Genomic DNA, 21,527 nt, shown 5'->3' on the forward strand with positions numbered 1-21,527 from the left:
AATGTTTTTAGACCCACTTCTGTAGGATGTTTGAAAGCCAGATAAATTATTAGATAAATTATTAGAAGTGCCTTACAGCATTGACATGCAGCTTTGATGGGGGAAATTGTCATTTTTTGGGAAATCCAGAAAGAATGAGATTGCAAAAGCTGGGAGGTGATTGTCAGTATCCTTTGAGCACTTGCCAGCATTTCTGCCTCCCTGGAGTCTAGAGGGACTCTAAGCCAGCCTAAAGGTGACGGAAGGAAGCCTAAAGGCAAATGAAATGCAGGACAGGTGCTACCATACCTGTCAACGAGCACAAAATAGCATGGGAAGTTATTGCCCTAAGTGATGCCACTGAAAAACCAGACTCATTTACTTAAAACTTCACTTACTTTCTTAACCCACTTACCAAATCCGCAGAAGGAAGTAAAAACTGGTGAAATGGCATATCTGAGGTCAGGTCAGCACTTTCTTCCACATAGAAATGGAGTCATACTGAACAGCAAAATAAAGTGCTTGGGATCTTGACTAGAGCACGGGGAAATGGCCTGGATCTTAATAAGTGCTGTCAGGCATTTATTTGCCTATTTCTACCATATCTCCAGGTGTCTTTGACCGTATTTTCAGCTCACTTTTCCTTCAGAGCTGCTCATGGCATGGGCTGGGCTGTGAAGGCAGTAACCTACCATTACTGTCATGCTCCTTGCAGCATTTTATTCATGCTTTTTTGTGATTTTCAAACAATGGTTTGCTTGTGTGTGAAAATCCATCCCGTTTATGCGCCTCAGGTGAGGCACCTGAAACCCCCAGCTGTTGCCAGATGTGATGTGGCTTTGAGGGGCATTGCTCCTACATGTGGTGCCCAGAACCAGAGGAATCACTCCTGTGCCTCTCGAAGGAGAAATCTGTAGAGGTCTAACGCACTTCAAGGCAAGAGAGGCCCAAATTAAATGTCAAAATGAAAGCCAAGGAAAGGAATTTGAAATTAATACGATTTGAAGCCACACCATTTCTTGCAAAGTCCACTGACTATGACAAGTGCCTCGAGGAATGCATCCAACGCCATCCTAGATAATGGGAAAGGAAGATTTCTATAGATGTGTTTGTAAACATCTTAAGTGGTAATCTCATGAGGAAGCTCTGTTGCCCATTCCATTATACAGACAGCCTGGTTGAAAATCTAAATTGTAAATTGTATTCATTTTCCAGCTTCTTCTGCACCTATTGTTTTAAGTTTTGGTGGGTTTTTTTCCCCTAGTTAGCTGATTCAAAGCCTCTCCAAATAAAAGTTTACATGACATTGTTGCCACAAGGATTCCTGCCAAAACAACGAGCGGGGCAGATGCTGGCTGACTTGTTGATTCACTCACTCAGCAAAAAGCTATGTGGATAATTTTGTTTTCCTCTGAGGTGCAGATCCCTTTTCCCTCCGAGTTTTCTTGGGCCTGCATGGACCAAATGTCTAATGCAAGCTGTTGCATTTCTGTTAACCTGCTCCTGTCTGGAAGTCAAGGAGGGGTTTATCATTGACTTCAAGGGTTCTAAATATTCCTTCTTCTTCTCTAATTAAGTTATTGTCTAGTTTACATCCTTCTATCTCTATTTCCCACTAATCTCTAACCATGTCCTGATTCCACTTAGGAAAAAAATAATAAATTAAGAGGAATATACGAAGTTCAAGGGCTGACTGGAAAGCAAGTATTTGTTGTTCTTTTTAGATGGGAAATTTAGGTATTGAATTCAGTCAACAATTTTGTGCAGCGTGATGCTCTCCGGTTGTTCTGGTGTCTCACGTGAAAGCAAAAAATGGGGGCAAATATGCAATTTTTACAAGAGAAAAATAAAGAAGACAAAAAATTCAGTAACAAATATTCTGCAGAGTCCCAAAAAATTATTTTCTAACCACTTGTGAGAGGCACTTGAAAGACCTTTTAGGAGGCAAAAGTTAACTTAGATCAATGGGAGGCTCTGCTTCTGATCCTCCCTTAATCCACAGAAACAGATTAAACTATCTCACAGATTATATCTTCAAATATGGGCAGCATCTGGGGAGTAGCCAAAAATTTCTGCCTGTAGCAGGATTCATTTCAATTGCCCACAGCAAAATGCTTTATTTATTTGCATTTCAGTGCAGACTCCTGGAGTTACTTGACTAAAGGGGACAGATCTCTGCTGCTTCATGACCAGTGGCATTTCATTCATAGGTCGAACCAACTGGTGACAAAATTACGTCACTACATGGCTTAGCACTACTTGTTGCTGTTCTGGATCATGGTTTTTTCATTTTACTGATTTTTTGTGAAAGCCATTTTTTGTAAGTCTGTGTCTCTACAGCCAAATGTTGGCTGTGGCAAAAGAAAATAATTTCATTTTTTTTTAACTTTTTTTTGGTAGAAATTGCACTACTTTAATTTTTTTTTTCATAAATGAATGTGTTTAAGATTAAGTTCAATTACTAAAGAACCTCTTGAAACTGACCTTTATGCACAAACCATCTGTTAAAAAAACAAGAGTAGGAATTCTTTTTGTCTGGGATTCATCTCAATTCATCCTGGAATTACTATGGAAAAAACCATAAATTGGTGTATTAGATTATAAATCACAATTTGTACGTATAGAGATTGATTTCTTACACATGCTCTACATTCCCTTTGATTTCAGCCACTTTAAAACTCTCCACCTTAATGCAAAGGGCAACAGCTTTCTCTTTCTGTCAAAATGGTATAAAGAGCAAAATATCTGGTGGAATTAAACAGTGATGTCATTCCAAGGGGGAAACACATATCAGCTGTGAAGCTTTCCATTTCTCACTCCACCTTGGAAATATTTGGGTACCCCTGAGAAAATAAATATGCATTTGATGGCAACTTGGACTGAATTAACAGTGCTACACAGAAACAAGAGGGAATGAAACATAACACACCCTGGGTACACTGAAAATATTTCTCAGCATAAACAATGCTATGTAATGTACAAATTCCCCTTTATTTTAGTAAGAAAAGAAAAATCAGAGTTATAAACTCAAGATGTGCTGTCTCTGATGTATCTGGCTCAATCTGAAAACAACACTGATGAACCAGGATCTCTCATGCTATTCTAGCTAGGACATTTATAACTCTGAATTCAAAACTCACACTAAACTGCTCAAATATATCCAAACACAATTGTCCTGCAGCATGAACTTTGACAGCTAGAGGGAAGAAAACAGAGCAGATTAAAAAAAAAAAAAAAAAGTGGGCTGAAAAGCTAAAACCAAGGCCTGAGTCTGGGAAAGCTGAGCTTGAGTGCTGGCTTCATCCCAGCTGTGAAACTGGTGCTAGAGTTTGGTTTCCAAGCCCATTTTACACACCTCTGCCTTTCCCCATTCCTAAGGAAACTCACTATGATTTAGGGAATTCAACAAGTTTCTTATAGCAAAAATTAATCCACCTAGCAAGGGTGAAGTTGGACTGGCAGCTTAACAGTCCCCTTGGAGCACAGGGATCTTTTCTTTCATCCAGATGAAGAATGACCATGCCTCAGTGGTGGCTTTTCAGGAATCAGAGTCCCTAACAGGCAATTTAACCTGAGTTTCTAATGTGGAGCACCAGCACAGTCTACTTTCATGGCTACAACCAAATCAGCACAGTAGAACTTGGCCTTTTAGCTTTATAAGCTCCACAAAGACAAATAAGATTGAATATTTTTTTCACTCAGTTTCAAGCTGTGTCTTTCAGACACACTTAAAAAATGTGAAGCAAGCAGCCTGGCCCTGTGGCTGAGCACCTAACAGCAACACCCATAAATACATGGAAAAATTCAGACACTGATTCTGTGTGTCTTGTCACAGAATCACAGCTGGGAGTGCTCTAGATCCTGTCCAGCTTTGGACATGAGGCTGCCAAAGAACCTGTCCTGTTGGATCTGGAGCCACTGAACATCTCTGCCCAATGATCTGTGACCCTGTGGTCTTCTTAAATCACATAGACTCCATTTTCTTCATGGTGGAAAAAGCCCCTTCTTCATTCACATATCTCCTTTTCATGCAGTTTTACACACCTAGTGTGTGACTCCAATTGGCCAGTAGCTTTCTTGCCAATTAATTACTGGTAAGTAATAAATTGTTATTCTGTATTCATTGGTCAAACTCTCAGTGCATAAATGCAGGGTAGATTTTTGTGAGAGATAGTTTTCATTTTTCTATCTATTTTAATTGTGTAAAATCAGTTTATACAGGTGTAAGAGGTGGGTTTTTTTACCCAGGAATAGATTGTTATGCTAAATAACTGCTCACAACAGGATTGCTTTCACACGAGAACTTGCAAACTACTCAGCTTAACTTAAAAGTAATGACGGGCTGGCCGGAGCAGGCCTTGTTTTATAAGGCTTTTCTTTATAATTTTTCTACCTTACTGCAACATTCTCAGGCTTCCTTTTACTGTCAAAATTCTTATAGAAAGACACTGTTGTCCCTTGTGCTCTCTGATGGCTTCATCTCCTGATGAGCTTTGGCTTTCCTGATCCCACTCCTATTTTGTATCTTCTGAGCAGCCTTTCCCTGATTCTGCCTCTGAGTCCTCCTCTCCCCAGGTGTTACCTGCACACCCTCTGAAAAAAACCCCACAAACAAAAAAAAAAAAAAAAACCCAAACAAACAAACAAACACCCCCCCCAAAAAAAAGCCCAAAAAGAAACCCAAAGAATACCCAAAAAAAAGAAAACAACAAAAAAAAAAAAAAACCCAAAAAAACCCCACAAACAAAAAACCCAAAACCCCAAACCAACAAATAAACAAAAAAAAAAAAAAAAAAAAAAAAAAAACAACAAAAAAACCCCACCAAACAAAAAAACCAAAACAAGCAAACAAACAAAAATAAAACCCACCTTAACCCAATGAGCTTTTGTCCATCAGCTGCAAAGCAACACTAAATTTTGCTACCTTCAAAGGCAAACCTGCATTGATAAGTTCTGCTTAATTCTTTCTGGTGATACACAAAGGACATACTGTGGGGTGTGATGACTCTCTTCCAGCAGTCCTTTCCATGCAATTAAATGATCAGAGAGCCACAGAGCCATGGAATAAGCTGAGTTGGAAGGGAGGATCATGGAGCCTAACTCCATGACAGCCCTGAGAATCACAACATGTCACAAATGCCCAGGACAAGCCTTAACAACTTGGTGTACAAAGTCTTCATCCACCTCAGCTCACGCGCAGGAGCAATTCCTTGAGGGAGCAATCCAAATCTGCCCATTTACCCCTGATTGCTGCCCACTCCCTGCTTGGTTTGGAGCCTGAGGACCTGAGGACTTTAAACCTGGACCTTCAGCATTTAAACCTGCAGAGCTTGGCTGGTGCACAGTGCCCAGGAATGGCAGAGGGTCGGTGTCCTTGCCTCTGCAAAGACAGACTCATGGTCATGATTCAGTTCTGCTGCATCCTGCCAACAGAGATGAAAACTCCAAATATAATTTTGAATTGCTTGTGTGGACCAGAAAAAAGGTGTGAGAAGGTGAAGAGAGACCTGGCCTCAGGAGAGTTGGGGTCCATTTTTTGCCCTTCTACAGGCAGATGCAAAATCCCAGACAAGGCACTGAGAAATCTTTAAGTCTCTTATTTTGGCAGCAACAAGAGTCTGACACCAAAGTAATCAAAGGATGGGAGTTCTATCCATGTGTATAACCTCTATGGGATAATGTTCATATGCAACCAGGATTGTGAACTGGGGAAATATTAAGAAGGACCTGTCAGAGGGACACGGCTGAAGAAAGATTTATAGAACTAGTTACAGCCTGCTGCCTAAGAAAGCAAGCTGTATCCTCTGATGGCAAAAGCCCACTCAATTGCTCAAAGAGGGTTTAATAAAACACCTCCTACCAGGATGAATGAATTCACTTTGCTGCAGAGATATTTTGTGGGCTTATCACCCAAAGACCTGCCAAATACTCCTTCATATGCTTCAACAAGTTTTCTCCTTTTCTCTCACCACAGCAGGAGGTTGCTTCTCCTTTTCCTCTCTCCCAAGCACTCCAAACCCTTAGTCCTGGGCTGAAACCATAAACTTAAGTCTGAGGCTGATTTATCTGAGAGTTCCAGTCATGCAGAACAGGATGCTGCTCCTACCCAGACTGCTAAAAGACTTTGCTGCTGCACAGAAACCAGGAGGATTCAGGATAAAACATTAAACCTGTGTTGTGACCAGCACACGACAGAAGTAAGCAGCAATGGGTGTCTGACTTGTCACAGCTCTTTTCTAGATACCTTCTGCTACTTTGCAGACATAAATTATTCCCAGCAGAAGATTTCACAGTACAGCTCAGTAGCCAAGAGCTGCATTCCAGCCCTCCAGATCCATAAATCCAGGTACAAATGCTCACTTGTGGAGAAGGGGCAACACGCAAAAGGAGGCTGAGTACAAGGACATGACACCTTCCATGTGCTTGTCTCACATTGTCTGTTACTTGGGGAAGATTTGGGGCTTTTGGACCATCTTCCCTTTCAAAAATCTCAGGGGGACATATAAGATCTAAATTAGAAGACTAATTTAGTCCCCTTGATGATGGGAGTGCAGCATGAAGATGAAAAACAAAGCTCGTGATGTGTCTATGGCTCCCACTGGTGCATGGCCAATTCCTTTCAGTGACTCATGGCCTTCCTCTTCCTGCTCTGACCTGGTCAGAAGATGAATCACCAAAATGATGGGAGGGCGAAAAAAAATAAAATCATTGCTCATCCATAGGTTTGGCCACTGCTTTTCAACAGGCAGCTTCCTCCTCCTCTTGTGGAGTTCTGGGAGTGAAGACCATGGTTGATTTCAGGTCCTGGAGAGTAACAAGACAAATGCCAGGGATTTCTGCAAGGAATAAAATGGCTCCCTGTGAGATTGAAACCTCAAGGCTGCAGTGCTTGTACAAGCCTGGCAGGGAATCCTGCCTCAGCATGGCTCTGCTGTTGATGGCAATGTTCGTACTGGGAGATCAAACTGGAGAGACCAAGCCAGGATGAAAATGGCAGGGAACAAAGCAGCAACAGTGGATAGTTCAGCCACTTCTGATCTTTATTCCCAGAATTTCTGCCATAACAAGTGTGCCCTCTTAGTCAACCAAGCCCTGGGAGAATGGCAGGGGCAGAGCCCTCAGAGGGGAAGAGCAGAAGGGCAAGAGTCAATGTTTGACAGTGCCTGAAGGCACGCTGGTTTTGCTGTTATCCCAGCACATGACAGGAGGAAAAGAGAAGAGGAAAAACCCTGCCAATGTTGCATCACGGACAAAGCAAAAACTGGCTCCTCTACCAGGTTTGATAAACAGAGATGAAAGATGGCCTCCACTTGCTCCTCACCCATATGGAAATCCCTTTTCCTCCCTTGTCTGTCAATCCCTATCCCATTCCCTGCCCCTTCCAGAGCTGGTGAGTCACTGTGCTCTTCACAGCAGGTTTAGTTCTTTGGCAGACAGTGCCACTCACTCACCAGAGGTTTCTCAGGCAAGAGCATCACCTCATCAGCCTGTTTGCCTCTCTCCCCCTTTCATCTGTTGTTTGCTTTCCATTCATACACAGAATGAGACGTCACCCCCTTGCCAGACCATTTGCATGTTTTGTAAGAGGTGACGGTGATGCAAATGTCAGGAAGTGCATTTTGTCTATTATTTGTGCAACACGTTTTTCTACCTCCGGGTTATTTACCTTGTATTTAGTTCTTCCCTAGCCCAGACCTTGGCCCAGAAATAAACTCAAAAAGAAAATCTGAGTTTAAGAGCTGCAGGTGTGCCCTGTGAGTGGCTGGGGCAGAAGAAAGGGCTGAGCTGGTCTGGATCTTTCGGTGCCACCAGCCCATTACAGCAATTTTGGACAAACCCCTCTGTCCCCAGGAGGTGGTGGAGGGGATTTGTGTTTGTACAGCTGCACACAGAGCTGTTGTCTGCTCTCATCAGGAAAGCACTTGTTCCACAGAGCAAGAGATTTTCCTGCCTCTTGTTGAAGGATTCCCTCTCAGGCTGCTCCTGCAGGAGACAGAAAAATCCACTGCAGCTCCTTCATAGGTGAGAGTCCATCCAAAAGGATAGCTTCCAGGAGGAATTCAGGGATATCCTTACAATGGCAGTTTCCAGAAGGAATTCAGGGACATCCTTACCTAATCATTACAGCTCACAGCTGAGGCTGAGGATGCTGCTGGAGCCTGTTATGGGAACAATCAGCACAGCTCCAGTGTCCTAGAGAAAGCTGAGCAAATAGGAAAAATGCAGCAGTCATCTGAATGGGCAGGTAAATCCTCATTAAAAGATGATATATTCAAAGCCCAGTTATTGTTAATTACATTTATTTGTTGTATGTTAGCCTTTACTAAACCATGGGATTTATTAAATGGGATTACAATGGCTGAACTGAATGGGGAAAATGCAGTTTTGGCTTGGAATACCCACTTAGCAGAGAACCCTGTAAGTCATCAAACAAAATAAGCCTTGCAACCCCCTTCCACATCACTGAAATCAGAGAAGCCCTCAGTGAGTGGTCTACAAACCAATTTGTGCAAGATCTTCACTGAAGAAATATACAAAAAAGTTGCAAATTTGGTAAATTTACCAGATTAAAATTTGCTGATCATCTCAAGCAGCTTTGGAAATGAAGATGAAGATATGGAAACAGATTAAAAGATAAAACTAACTACACCAGTCTGAAAACTAAATGAGTGCCTGTCAATTATCCACAATGCTTTGGTGACAGGATAGGAGAAAATTATCACATTGGGGAAAATAGTTACAAACCTTGTGCTACAGGTCTGGCAAAGTAATGCCTTAAAATTAATTTGCAGTGTAATTTTCAGTTCTCATTGATTATATTTCATTTCTACTTAACTACATGAGGGCCCACAGTTACTATAACCTGGACTTAAAGACCTGCTTACCTTCAGGAAGAGCTCCATCAGTCCCATTGCCACAGTGGGAACTAAATCTTTCTTCACCATAAACTTGCCTTATTCTTCAACACAAAAAACCAAACCAAACCAAACCAAACGGAACAAAAAAAAAAAAAAAAAAAAAAACCAAAAAAACCCAAAAACCCCCAACCAAACAAAAAAACCAATACCATAAAAACCCCTAAAGCCACCAAAAAAAAACCAACAAGAAACAAAACAAAAAAAACACTCAAGGTATAAAATGAGGAACTGCCATGACCTACAAAGCAATGAAAAGCCTTAAGATATTAACCCAAGAATAATTTTTATTTGGGAGAGCATGAAATGCAATTTTATCTCCCAAACCAAATGAGTATGCCAAGATTTCCAATAATGTGGGCCAGAGGGATTTTTGCATAGACTGAATTCTAAACTCAATTTTCATCTTCTTTAACCTTTTTTTTCCTGAGCACATATTGACTTTGACTGCTAGAGAGTACCACCCTGATGATAATAATGAATTATATGGAATTTTTTTGCCAAAAATGCAATGCAACCATCTAAAAACACTTGATAGATCCAGCAGAGTGACATGCAAGCCACGTGCAGGGATCACATTGCGTCATCCACCAGGACACAGCAACCATCTCTGCGATGATGGAGGGCAGCAGTTTGAACAATGCACACCAGCATTACCCAACAGCTCAGAGAAGGAAGTGAAAATTTAATGATTGCATCTAATTGAAACTGCAGGAAGAATTTTTGAGCAACAGAATTCAATTACTCAAGGTGGAACTTAATCAGAAGCTAAAAAGAACATGCTACACAAGCTTTCTAAATTTGGGCTGACTTAAAATACAAAATATCAAGGATAATCTCACAAACTTAACTAAACTTTTGTTTAGTTATGATTTTGTTTGTTTTCTTTCTTGGTTTTGGTTTTTTTTAATTTTTTGGAGAGTTTTTCTGGTTTTTGATGGGGTTTTTTGGGGTTTCTTTTTCTTTAACTTTTCTCTGAGCACATATTGACTTTGACTGCTACAGAGTACCACCCTGATGATAATAATGATTTATATGGATTTTTTGCCAAAAATGCAATGTAACCATCTTAAAATATTTGGGTTTTTTTTGGGGGGTGGGGGGTGGGGTTTGGTTGGGGGTTTTTTGGTTTTTTTTTGTTGTTGTTGTTGTTGTTTTGCTTTGTTTTTATTCCTTTTTTTTTTTTTTCAATTGAGCCCACACTGCCCCACAAAGATATAAGGGTATGTTTGAGGACAGAAATGTTTGAGGAGTCAGGAGAATTTTTTTGGTTGATACCCAAGCCTTTCTGGTGATGGGTGAAGCTGAGAAGGCTGCCTGGCTGATGGAGGACAGGGATGAACAAATCCTGACAGGGAATGGGGTTTTTATGACAAGAAATCACACAGTGATGAGTCTGTGCTATATGTGGACCTATAAACACTCCTTGGCTGAATATCCAACCCTTCACAACCTCTGACTGTTCCTGAAAGAGAACTTCAGTGCTAAAAACGCAAGCATTACGGGTTTTTTCGTAGAAGAGAGCTCGTCCAGACCTAGAGAATGAAGTCCACAGCCTGCAGGAGGAGTATCTATTAGATTGTTGTCCAACCCACCTTTTTTTTTTTTTCCTGGAAAATCCTGTTAAGAGGCTGTTAAGCCATTCAGGTTTAAAATATGCAAGGTGGGTTCAGCTGGTACAGCTCATCCACAGCAGTCAGAGGTCAGGAAAGACATTTCTGAGTCAGGTACAAGAGCTGAGGACACAGAGTTCACAGGGGGATAGGAGGATAAATTACCCCTATTTTTTAAAAATCTGAGCCTTCATTTTCAGCAGATGTTTATGGAGCTGATTGATTGTGGTCACTGATCAAGACTACACAGCCCAACACTGGGGGAGGAAAGAGAGTTAAGGGAAAATGGAAACTTTATCTTGCATAGGCATTAACACACAGTACATATAAACTGCAGGAGCCTTTTCCATTTATAGGAGGAATTTCTCTGCAGGTTTTACCAGCAGTTGCTCACAAAGTATTTATAGAAACAGTATGGCCAAGGACACTTCCTTATCACATCACGAGTGGCCTCCCATAACACCTCAGTGTTTGCCTTTTCCTTGCTGTGACTGCCTGGTGACCACTCCTTTGCAGTGTCACAGCCTGCTGCAGCCACTCCTGCATCACCAGCTGTGCCTGCCTGGCTGCAGCTGCCTGCAGGTCTGGCTGCAAATGGGAAAACACCAATCAATGGTTCTGTTGGCTGAGCACCACGTCCAGCCCCAGAGCAGAGGGCTCACCCTGTCCCACGTGCTGTGGTCAGTCAGTTATCTGCCCACAGCAGCAGTGGGTTGTGCAACAGGCACATCTGCACATGGGCCTCCCAGAAACCGAGTCACAAGTTTCATTTCCATTGCCCAAAGTGAAGAGCCTTTCTCCTTTTTCAACTAATTTTTCTTTCTCCCTCCATGCCAGGGTTGTCCAGCACAGAGGAAGAGAGAAAAATTATCTTCTGAAGGCCAGAGAGTGATGGGGAGCTGGTCTGCTGCTCCTCCAGAGGCCAGGCTGGCTGCCCACCCTCGGGAGAGGGTGAAGGGACATTGGCACTTGTAACCCTGCAGGCTTTCCTGCCCTTCCACCTCCTTTCTCCACAGGGATGCAGGATACCCAAGGACAGCAGGGTTGTTGCTTTCTTTCCTTTCTTTCCACCCTTTCTGCTACAACCAAAGTGTTCTTCCAACAGGGGAATGCCAAAGCAGGACCTGAAAGACAAAGAGCTCCATCCTCCCTTCTCCTTCACTCCTTCCCCAGCCTTTGAGGAAAAACTGAGGGAGCTGGGGGTGTTCAGCCTGGAAAAAAAGAGACTCAGGGGTGACCTTATCACTCTAAAACTCCCTGAAAGGTGGTTGTGGTCAGGTGGGGTTGGGTTCTTTCTCCAGGCAGCAACTGAGAATGAGAGGACAGAGTCTCAAGGGAAATTTAGGTTGAATGTTAGGAAATTTTTTTTTACAGAAAGGGTGATAAAATTCTGGAATGGCTTCCCAGGGAGGTGGTGGAGTCACCATCCCTGGATGTGTTTAACAAAGCCTGGATGTGGCACTGGGTGCCAGGGTTTGGTTGAGGGGTTGAGGCTGGGTTGGTGTCACAGACATCTTTTATGAAAAATTCTTTCCTTGGGATTTTTCCTCCTGAGACAGCCTGAGGCCTCAGGAACAAAATGTAAACAATGGTTATCTGCTGCTGTGGAATGCAACAGGTGCATCTGTGATTGGGCTCATGTTGAATGTTTGTAATTAATGGCCAAGCACAGCCCAGCTGGCTTGAGCACAGAGCCTGAACCACAAGCCTTTGTTATCATTCTTTGCTATTCTATTCTTAGCTAGCCTTCTGATGAAACCTTTTCTTCTATTCTTTTAGTATAGTTTTAATGTAATATATATCATAAAATAATAAATCAGCCTTCTGAAACATGGAGTCAGATCCTCGTCTCTTCCCCAATCTGAAAACCCCTGTGAACACTTTCACAGGCAGGACTCAATGATCTTGAAGGTCTCTTCCAAGCCAGTGATTCTGTGAATTCTGTGATTGTCTGCAGCACTGTGGTGGCCCTGGGGATGTGCTGGGTGCCTCTGCCACCAGGCCTGGCTTGGGGCTGCAGCCCCTCTGCTCAAAAGCAGATATTTGGGAGGTGCCTGTGCTGGATGAGGTGGATGAGCAGGTCCCTCTGTGAGAGATGGTGGCACAGAATGTATCCAGCCCTGTTTTGGTTTGGTTCATCAGCTGGGGCATTTGTCTGGAGCCAAGTACAACCCAAGTATGAGCTGTGTCCGGGTGGAATCCTCACCTGGAAGGCACCTGCTGTCTTTGGGAGGAGCAGCCCTGGTGGATTTCTCTCCTTGGTCCCTCAGCATCCTGCAGAGTTTACAGACCATGCTCTGGCCATTGAGCAGCTGCTCCTTTCCTTGCATTGTGAAATCTGCTCCTTGCCATAGGGAATAGTCAGTGCTGGTAGTGGAGTTCCAGTGTGGAGATGCCAGCTCTTGCAGCCTTTTATCACAAACCTCATTATAACTGATATTTTGCTTAAAGTCCCAGTTCCTGTCAGCTAGCAATTACAAAACAATATCAGAGGCTTTTTGGTTGGGTTGTTGTTTTGGGATTTTTTAATTTCAATACGAAATTATTCTTTTTTCTCTCCGACTCGCAGAGAAAAGCCTGAAAACATGGCCCAGGGCTCCAGAACCAGACAAACAAATAGAACTTCTTATTTATACTGTATTTGCATGTCATTTGTAAGACAGCCTCACCAGCATTTCAAGACTGGCAGCACCACAGAGTTTTCATCTGTGGCTGGGAAGCACAAAGGCCAATTCTCCAATAAGATTACAGCCCTGGTGGTTTCTCAAGGTCATATTCTGCACGACCCAAACATACTTATTAAATTACCCTGCTTAGAAAAATTCTTTCTTTTTCTTTTTTCTTTTTTCCCAATTCAAATGGATGCTTGAAGAAGCATGTGGTTATGAGCAGGTCGCTGTCCCTCCCTTGCTGGTGACCCCAGAAAAGCTCCATGCAGGCAATGGGCCACACAGGGGAAGCCCATTGTCAGTTTCACAAACAGAAATGTCATTTTCTGGAAGTGGGTCCTGGTTTCCACCACGCCAACCCACAAGATGAGTTTGGACCACAAATTTGGCTTGACTCCCAGCAAGTGTACCTGTCCATGACCTCAGAGAATGCCATGTCACAGCAGCTGCACCAAAATGTCCCATTTCCAAATGCAGTCTGGAAATTTGAGGGAGACAGAAGAGGTAACACCACGTTTGTGCTGCTGTTCCAGGCCCAGAGAGCCTTGTTACTGCTGAATGTATTTGTAAAGCCAGTGGTTGCCAAAATCTGAGGGTTCAAGTATTCAATGGAAATGAGCAGGTCTGCTCTCCAGCCTTGAGCACAGTTGTCACCATTTAATCACACAGACATTACTGGCTCCTCTTCAGAGCCAGGCTGCCTGGCAGTTGAGTTCTGTGGCCTGCACCAAGCCCAGAAATGGTTCAGAGCTCATCAGCCTGGAGCAGGGACAGCCACAGCAGCTTCACAGCACGGGAAACAGAGCTCTTGTGTGAGGCCTGCCATCCTTGCCTTTGCTTCTATAACTTTGGCCTGGAAAATCATCTCACTGCCATGACCAGCAGCCACAAGCACCTCAGGGCACTGTGTGTTCAGCTGGGGAACTTAGTGGAGCAGAACTAAAAGTTTCATGGGGAGCTTTTAGTTCTGGTCCACTTGGGTGCCCATGGATCTATTGGGAAGCTCTCCTTCCACATCCCTTCCTCAGGTTTCTTTCAAGATAAACACCCAGGACAAGACCATGGTGACTTTCAGGGGACACTCCTGTGGACAGGGTACCCACTCCAGAGAGGGCAAGCATTCCTGAAGAAATTAAGGCAGAATTAAGAGAAATTAGTCGCCTGTTCTCCACGTCTGTGGCAGGCTGTCTAAGAACCCATGGTTTAAATTTTAAATTTATGGGTTGGACTGGATGACCTCAGAGGTCTTTTTCAACATAGTTAACTCTGTGATTCTGTGATTTTAGTGAGGCAGAAGCTCTGAAGGATCTTTCTGTGGTGAGGGTAGTCTTCTAGGGCAAAAATCTCCAGGAATATCCACCCATGGCAGGCGTCAAGAGCAGGTCAGACAAACATCTTTGCAGGAATGGCACAGAGATCTAACCCTGCCACAACAACAACACTTGGAAAATGGTGCTGCATTTCCAGTTGCAGCACCCAGCTGTTGTGATCCACATCCAGCTGCTCCACCAGTCCTGCTGCAGCCAGGAATCTCCTGCTAGGAACCCACATCCCACAGAGCATCGGCCCTCCTGCCTTTGAAAGATCCAGATCTTCTGTGGGCATGAGGAGACAGCTTGGAAGGAAACAAAACCCATGGAAACAAAAATTCTGCCTCTCCAGAGCCAAAACAGGGCTTTGCCATGCCACGTCACACAAGTATTCAACAATCAATTTTGTTTCTAAAGCTCTTGATCTCGAGTGTCCCTAATGAGCTGGAGTCAAGGTGGGAGGTCTGAGAGCCACACTCTATTCAAAAGAGCAGAGAAAGCGCATTAATGACCATGTTCCAGCACTGGTTTTAATAAAGCATCAGGTATACTGGAAAGAACTTCTCCAGTCTTACCTGCCAAAAATATGTAAAAATTACAAAATATTAAATATCTTTTATATATTAATTAGAAAGACAAAAGCAGCCTCTCCAACTACAATCCATTAAGAGAAACAAGAATCTGAGCTGTTAAATAAGAAAGGGGAGGTTTGGACAAAAATAAACAATGACTGGCATTTGGGGAACTTAAACTGCATCAGAAGAAGCAGAAAAAAAAGAAAAAACCCTCCTCATTTGCTCTGGCTTCTAATTTTTTCCATATTTTTATCATTAGCCGTTATTAAAGTACTACTGTTCCAGGGCTGAGTGATGAAAGGCTGAGATATGATTCAGCCCCCTACGTTACATAAACAAACCCGGGTCGTTATGACATCCACTGAGGTTTTATTTCTCTTTTTCCCCCCTCTTTCTTTGGAGCCCTTCAGGGTACCACACTGCTGGCCAGGCTGTGGAAGCCCCTCCAGGTGCTCAGGTGCAGCTTCAGGCCAGGTTTTGGGAGGATGATGTGACACCACAAGTCTGCAGCCAGCTGTCCCCTTCCAGGTTCAGCCTCCCCCTGAGTGGGGCAGGGTGAAAGTGGAATTTAGGGGCCACTCAAACCTGGCTTTGAGCAGCAGGCCAGGAAGTGCCAGTTTAAAGTCAGCCCTGAGCCGTTAATCAGCACTGGGGACAATGACGCCGCTGTGACCGGATGGGCTGACTTATGATTAGCTCAGATTTATCTGAGATATAACAAAAGGGTGTTCTGCTGGTTTAAAGAGCCTCTTTCCCTTTTCCTCTGGAGAAATCAAGACATTGTTTAGAAAGCCAGACAGAGCGCTGTTCAAAAAATTCTGAGATCACTTCCAGGGATAAATTTAGTAGGGGGTATGACAAAACGAGGAGCAAAAATTTGGCCTCTTCCATCATGGAAAAGTCTGGTATTTTAGACACAAACCAAAGCCAGCTGAAATCAATAGGAGGGCAACCATTGAACTGAGTGAGGCTTGTTTGGGACATCCTGGTGGCATTAGTGCTGGTTTTAGGGCTGAAAAGTCCCCTAGGCCCTCCAAAAATGGACATTTGAGTGTTAACTCACAGGTCTGGTTCTACATAGAGCAATCCCCACCCAATGAGAAATGTGAAAAGTGAGAAATCCATATAAAGTATGCCACCAGGATATTTCATGTGACTGCAAGAGTGACATTTCCACCCTGGTGGCTTCCCACAGCAGCCTGGCGTGAGGAGCCATGCAGGGAAGGATGAGGGCAGCATTCCTGCCAGTGGGATATACAGTCAGTCTATTCCTGACGTCCCTGAGCACAAAATCAGATCAGCAACACCTCCTCTGAAAAACAAGAGCTCACCATGGAAGTGCCAGCAGAAGCTCCACCAAGTCACAAAGTGCCTCCTCTGTGGGGTGATATTGTGGTGTAAGAAATTATCTGCTCCTCTGACTTTAATTATTATATTTATTGCAATAATTGTCATAATAATAATAATAATAATATATTATTGCAATTAATAATATGCAATTATTATATTTACTGCAATAATAACAAAAGAAGGGTGACACAGACAAAAAATAAGTTTAAAAAACTCAGCTAATGTAACAACAGCATAAAAGTGGTCATTTGGCTGCATGAAGTTTATATATATATATATGTATATTTAACCACATGAAGGGATTCACTTTTCATTTTAATTGGGTGGCCTGCTTATGGCAGGAATGGTTGTTGGCAGCCTATAAGATGGCATCAAAAAATGTTTAATTTCATGCCACTCTCAGTTTGTAGGAACAATCTTCTGCAGCCTTTTGGCAGTTATTACTTCCAGGCCCTTGAAATGTCCTCAGAGCAGCAACAACAACAACAAGAAAAGCCTAAAAGCTCTTGCTGACTGCAAGATGTTAAACCTTTGGTAGATCTTTTGGAGGCAGTGAGTGTCAGAGTGGGTGCCCTTGTGCAAGGTCAGGAGGGACCAGCAGAATGCAGATTTGTCCCACCTAAGGCAGGCTCTCCAGCCTGCAGAATGGGATGTGGCTCTCAGACTGCCTCAGACTGTGGGTGGGCCACGCTGCCCTCTGGAAGTGTCAAAATCTCTCCCTGGATGACAAATGGAGCAGAGCCCAGCACTGAGCTGTTCTTTGAAATATCTGACTTTTGAGCTAGTTGAACTTGGAACAGCCCTCGCACGATTCCTTTTCCAGCGTCAGCTCCTCAGTCTGCATTGACTGTCGGGCAGCAGACTCCTGACTTCTAAACAACATTTCACTCTTCCTCCTGAGGGCTTCAATTCATCTCTTGTTGGCAGCAGAGATCCGCTTTGACCCTCTGGCAGCTGCCCCAGTCACTGAGGGAACTGCAGAGGTTGCAGCAGGACCTAAGCAGCGACAGCTTCCTGTGACCATTCTGTGGTATTGAATTTTCACTAAGCCAATTCTAGATGGAAATACACTCCTTCATCCTTGCTCTCTCAGCATCACCATCAGCCTCTTGCAGACATGCTGCCCAGTTTGACCCATGCTGGTTTTGTTACCTTCTCACAAGAGCGTTTGGAATTCTCACAGTTTCAGGCAGATGGAAGAACAGATGAGCTGCGGGGTTGTTTGAAGCACATCAAGGGTTGGCCTGCTGACACAGCACAGCTGGATGCAGAAAAGTGATCAGAAGGTGAAGGAAACAGCAAAACTTCAGTTTTCCAGCAAACAGACCTAGGCACGCAACAGCCAGGTGAAAAGCAGCTTGTTCTGGGTTTTGTTTGGAGCCTGATTTTCTGCCAACAGGGATGCAGAACACCAGGCTAGCAGCACCCAAAGGGCAGCTCCCTCCCTGGAAAACACTGAGGGAATAAAAAACAGGGTCACCTAGGGCAGGGAATCCCAGTTTGCAGCTGGAAGACCTGCACAAACCCCCAAGGCTCCAGCGTAGGTTCTCCCATCTTGGTTCCAGCTCAGTTTTGGCAGGTCCACTCCTGACTGTACCTTTGTTTCTCACACTTCCAGCAAGTGGTTCCACAGACGTGCAGCTCAGGAGGAGAACCCCAGTGGTCAACACCTCCTAAGAAGATGGGACACCCAGATGGGATCCAGATGAAGATCACCCCATGTTAGGGATGCCATGACCATGCCACCACCTCCCTCCCCTCTGTGTCTGGGGCTGCCTGAGGTCTGTCTGTCCGGGGTTTTGTCCGTCCCTCCCTCCTTCCCTCCACCTGCACAGACTGGGGCGGTGTCCTGGGCAGAACCTGGAGCTGCTCCCAGCGGCAGAGCCGGGGCACATCTGTTCTGCTTTTGCAAGCAGCCTGGAAACATCTGCAGCGCCCCAGCCGAAGCAGAGGAGACACAAGCCCGAGGACAATGCGGGCTGGCTCTTGGTGGCGGCAGCCCTGTCTGCAGCGCTGGGGACACCCACATCCCAAATATCCGAATATCCCTGCCCCGATTCCAGGCGAAGTCACCGGGATGGGTCAGCGCCTTTGTCATTCCAGTTATTCCAATATTCGCGTGGCAGGAGGGGTTGGGATCCATCAATTAATGCGTGCGGGGCGCTCCGATGTCCCCGGGGCATGCAGGGATGGTCTGCCCGGCCCTCCACCCCTCCTGCAGCCCCCTCCCCAGCCTGCATCCCGAGCTTCCTCTCCTTGGGAAGGGCTTGCCTAGCACCATTTGTTTTTGGGAGTTGCTAGAAAACTCTCCTGCTATTTTTTTTTTTTTTTTTTTTTTGTCCTTAATAACTATATCATGTCTGGTATTGTATTTCTGTTTTCCCCTGAGGAAAGAAGCCAAAAGAAGTAGGAAAAACAAATAATGTGTGGGAGAGTGTTTTTCTTTTCTTGTTCTTCTTTTTTTTTTTTTTTTTCACCTCTTTTCAAAGCCTCTTTCTGTTTGACTTTAGCAGTTTTGTGACTACAATTCCCTTCTTTCCGATTTTTTTTTCTATTATAATTCTATTGATTTGTAATGAGTTTCCTGAACCCTTCAATATTTTCATATATGCACCCTAAAAGCTCTGCTTTTCTTCTGTCATTCTTACTTTTCTCACTTTTTCCCCATTTTTCCCCTTACTTTCCAACTTTCTTCTTTTTCTATTTATGTCTTAATTAGATATTAAGATATTATATATCTTTTCTCTTTTTCCCCTTGTTTATTTTTTACTTTTTACTCTTTTATTTCTTTATTCTTGTTTCCTTCCTTCTTTATGTCTCACTCGCCTTGCCTTTCCTTCCTTTCTTTTCTTTGTTTTTATCTTCCTCTCTTTTCATCCCCCCCTTAATTCTTCTGAAAATAAAACTACCAGAGAATTAAGCAAATCATCTGTGGCAATTAAGGAGACATCTCTGGGAAAACACTCGCTGTGGAACATGTTTGGTTCATTAAACACTCTCATCAGGCACCTTGGCACAGAGCCACATATTTATTTGGGAGAGGGGCAAAAAAAATAAATAAAAATGCAGTGGGGAGACTTTTTGATTGTTGCTGTCATTAGTGGCGAATTCATCTTTCTTGTCCCAGGTCCCCACATGTTTTTTAAACCATTATGGCATGTGGTTTCCAACCACGGACGAGAGACTGCTGAGGAAAAACACCCTGGCTCTGCTCAAAAATTAAAAATGAAGTGTTATCTTTTCCTCCTTTCCCTCTTGGGTGATTGTTGCGGGGGCCAGTTCGTGCCCAGAAGCTGCGCCGGGGGTAATTTTCAGGGCTTTGTCTTTCAGTGCCCCTCCTGCAAAGACACAAAACCCCGTGCTCATCCCCAGCCTACCTGCCAGAGGTGCTGCCCCGGGGATGAGGGGATGCTGCAGCCCCCCTGTCAGAGCCACAAAGCCCCAGGATGAGGCTGTTCTATGGAAATTCACTGCAAGGGATGTGGGGCAAGGAAGGAATCACCCCAGGAGAAGGCACCTTCAGCCTAACCCCTGGCAGGGCGTGCTGGGGCAGGAGCAGCTCCCCTGCTTCCACCCTGCAGCAGAAACAGGTGGGAGCAGAGCTCTCTGCTGAGGATTGTTGGCAGAAAAAGCTTTATTTGGGGCTGGAAATTGGTCACAAGTCTCAATCACTGAGGGGACAACCTTGCAGGCTTGCTGCCTTCCAAACTCAGGGCTTCCCTAGCTGGAAAATGATTTTTTTTCCCCCCAAGAGGTGCTGAGGTGATACACATCCCAGCCTCTTCATACAGTGCTGGTAGGTGTAAACCATGGAGAACTTGGGAATCATTCCCCTAAGCAAGAAGTATCTGGTATTTATGACCCCCTTCTCTGAAATCAGCTCATCCCAAGGCAGCACAAGGCGTTGCTTTAATCACATATTCACCCCACAAAATAAAACTTCATCTTGAAATCCTCTCTTCGTTTCTCCAGAAAGCTGGTGTGGGGAAAGGAGGGAAAATAAAACCTGCCTAGCACCCCACCAACCTACACCCCACAGACAGAGGGAATACAGGGTACTAAATTCAAAGGTCTTTCACTTTGAAGAGTGGCCATGGCTTTCTCAGTCCTTTTACCCATGGCTTTCCTTTCCTCATATTTAATAAAGAGCAAGGCTCTTACATGCTCTGCCCCTGTGTAAGCACTTCACAGCCCTGCGCAGAACTTTTGGGGAGCGCAGAAAAGTGGCTTGAGGGCTGTCAGAAGCCTCTCGAGCTGGAGGAGCAGTGTGAACACACCACAGCCAAAAAAAAATCTGCCGCCCCAGCCTGTGCAGACTGTGTGTGTGTGCTTTCACTTTTTCGGGGTGTTTAAACATCTTTAAAAGATTGCTAGAGGAAAAGAAGCAATTATCCCAGCACATAATTAGAGGACAGGTTTTTGCATTTTCCCACCCTGCTTGCTTTCCCTCTCCCACCAGTGCATTTGGAGTTGTTAAGTTACTTTTTTAGACAGAACTCATCCTCCTCAGCTCCTTCCAGGCTGAAAAGCTGCTGTGTTTTTCGCAGGCAGCTCCGCACTCGGGAGCTTTTAAAGGGTTTCTAATCCTGGAAGGCCATCTGACATCACCCTGCTTCTTGTCTGCTGATGTTTCATACGAGCCTCACATTTCCTTAATGTTTTTCAGAGCCACCAATTACTACAGCAATCTTGTGTTTATGTTCTGGTTTTGTGCTCTATTTTTTTTTTTTTTTTTTCCTCTCCCCTGATGCTTTCCTGGCCTGTGTCCCAACAGGCTGCTCTCTCTTAGGCGTGTTTTGTGCCAAGGGTTAAGCTGGACCAGCTTGTTACAAAAGAAAGAAAAAAAAAAAAAAAGAAAAAAAAACACACCAAAGAAGTGGGAGGGAGGAGGTTGATTGGGGGGTTTTTTTGGAGATTTTTTTTTCGGTGTTTTTTTTATTTTTTTCCCTAATTTTCTTCATTGACTTCAGGCACCATGTGATGAGGAAGCCTGGAACTCTTTCCATTTCCCTTCCCGACTGAAGGGAAACATTGTGTAGCTGTTGCCCTGCCACCAGTGGGACGGGCTCCGGCGGTGCTACGTAGGAGGATAAAAATAACCGGGATATTTAAGGCT

Source organism: Ammospiza nelsoni, chromosome Z, assembly GCF_027579445.1.
Source record: "Ammospiza nelsoni isolate bAmmNel1 chromosome Z, bAmmNel1.pri, whole genome shotgun sequence".
Taxonomy (NCBI): Eukaryota; Metazoa; Chordata; class Aves; order Passeriformes; family Passerellidae; genus Ammospiza; species Ammospiza nelsoni.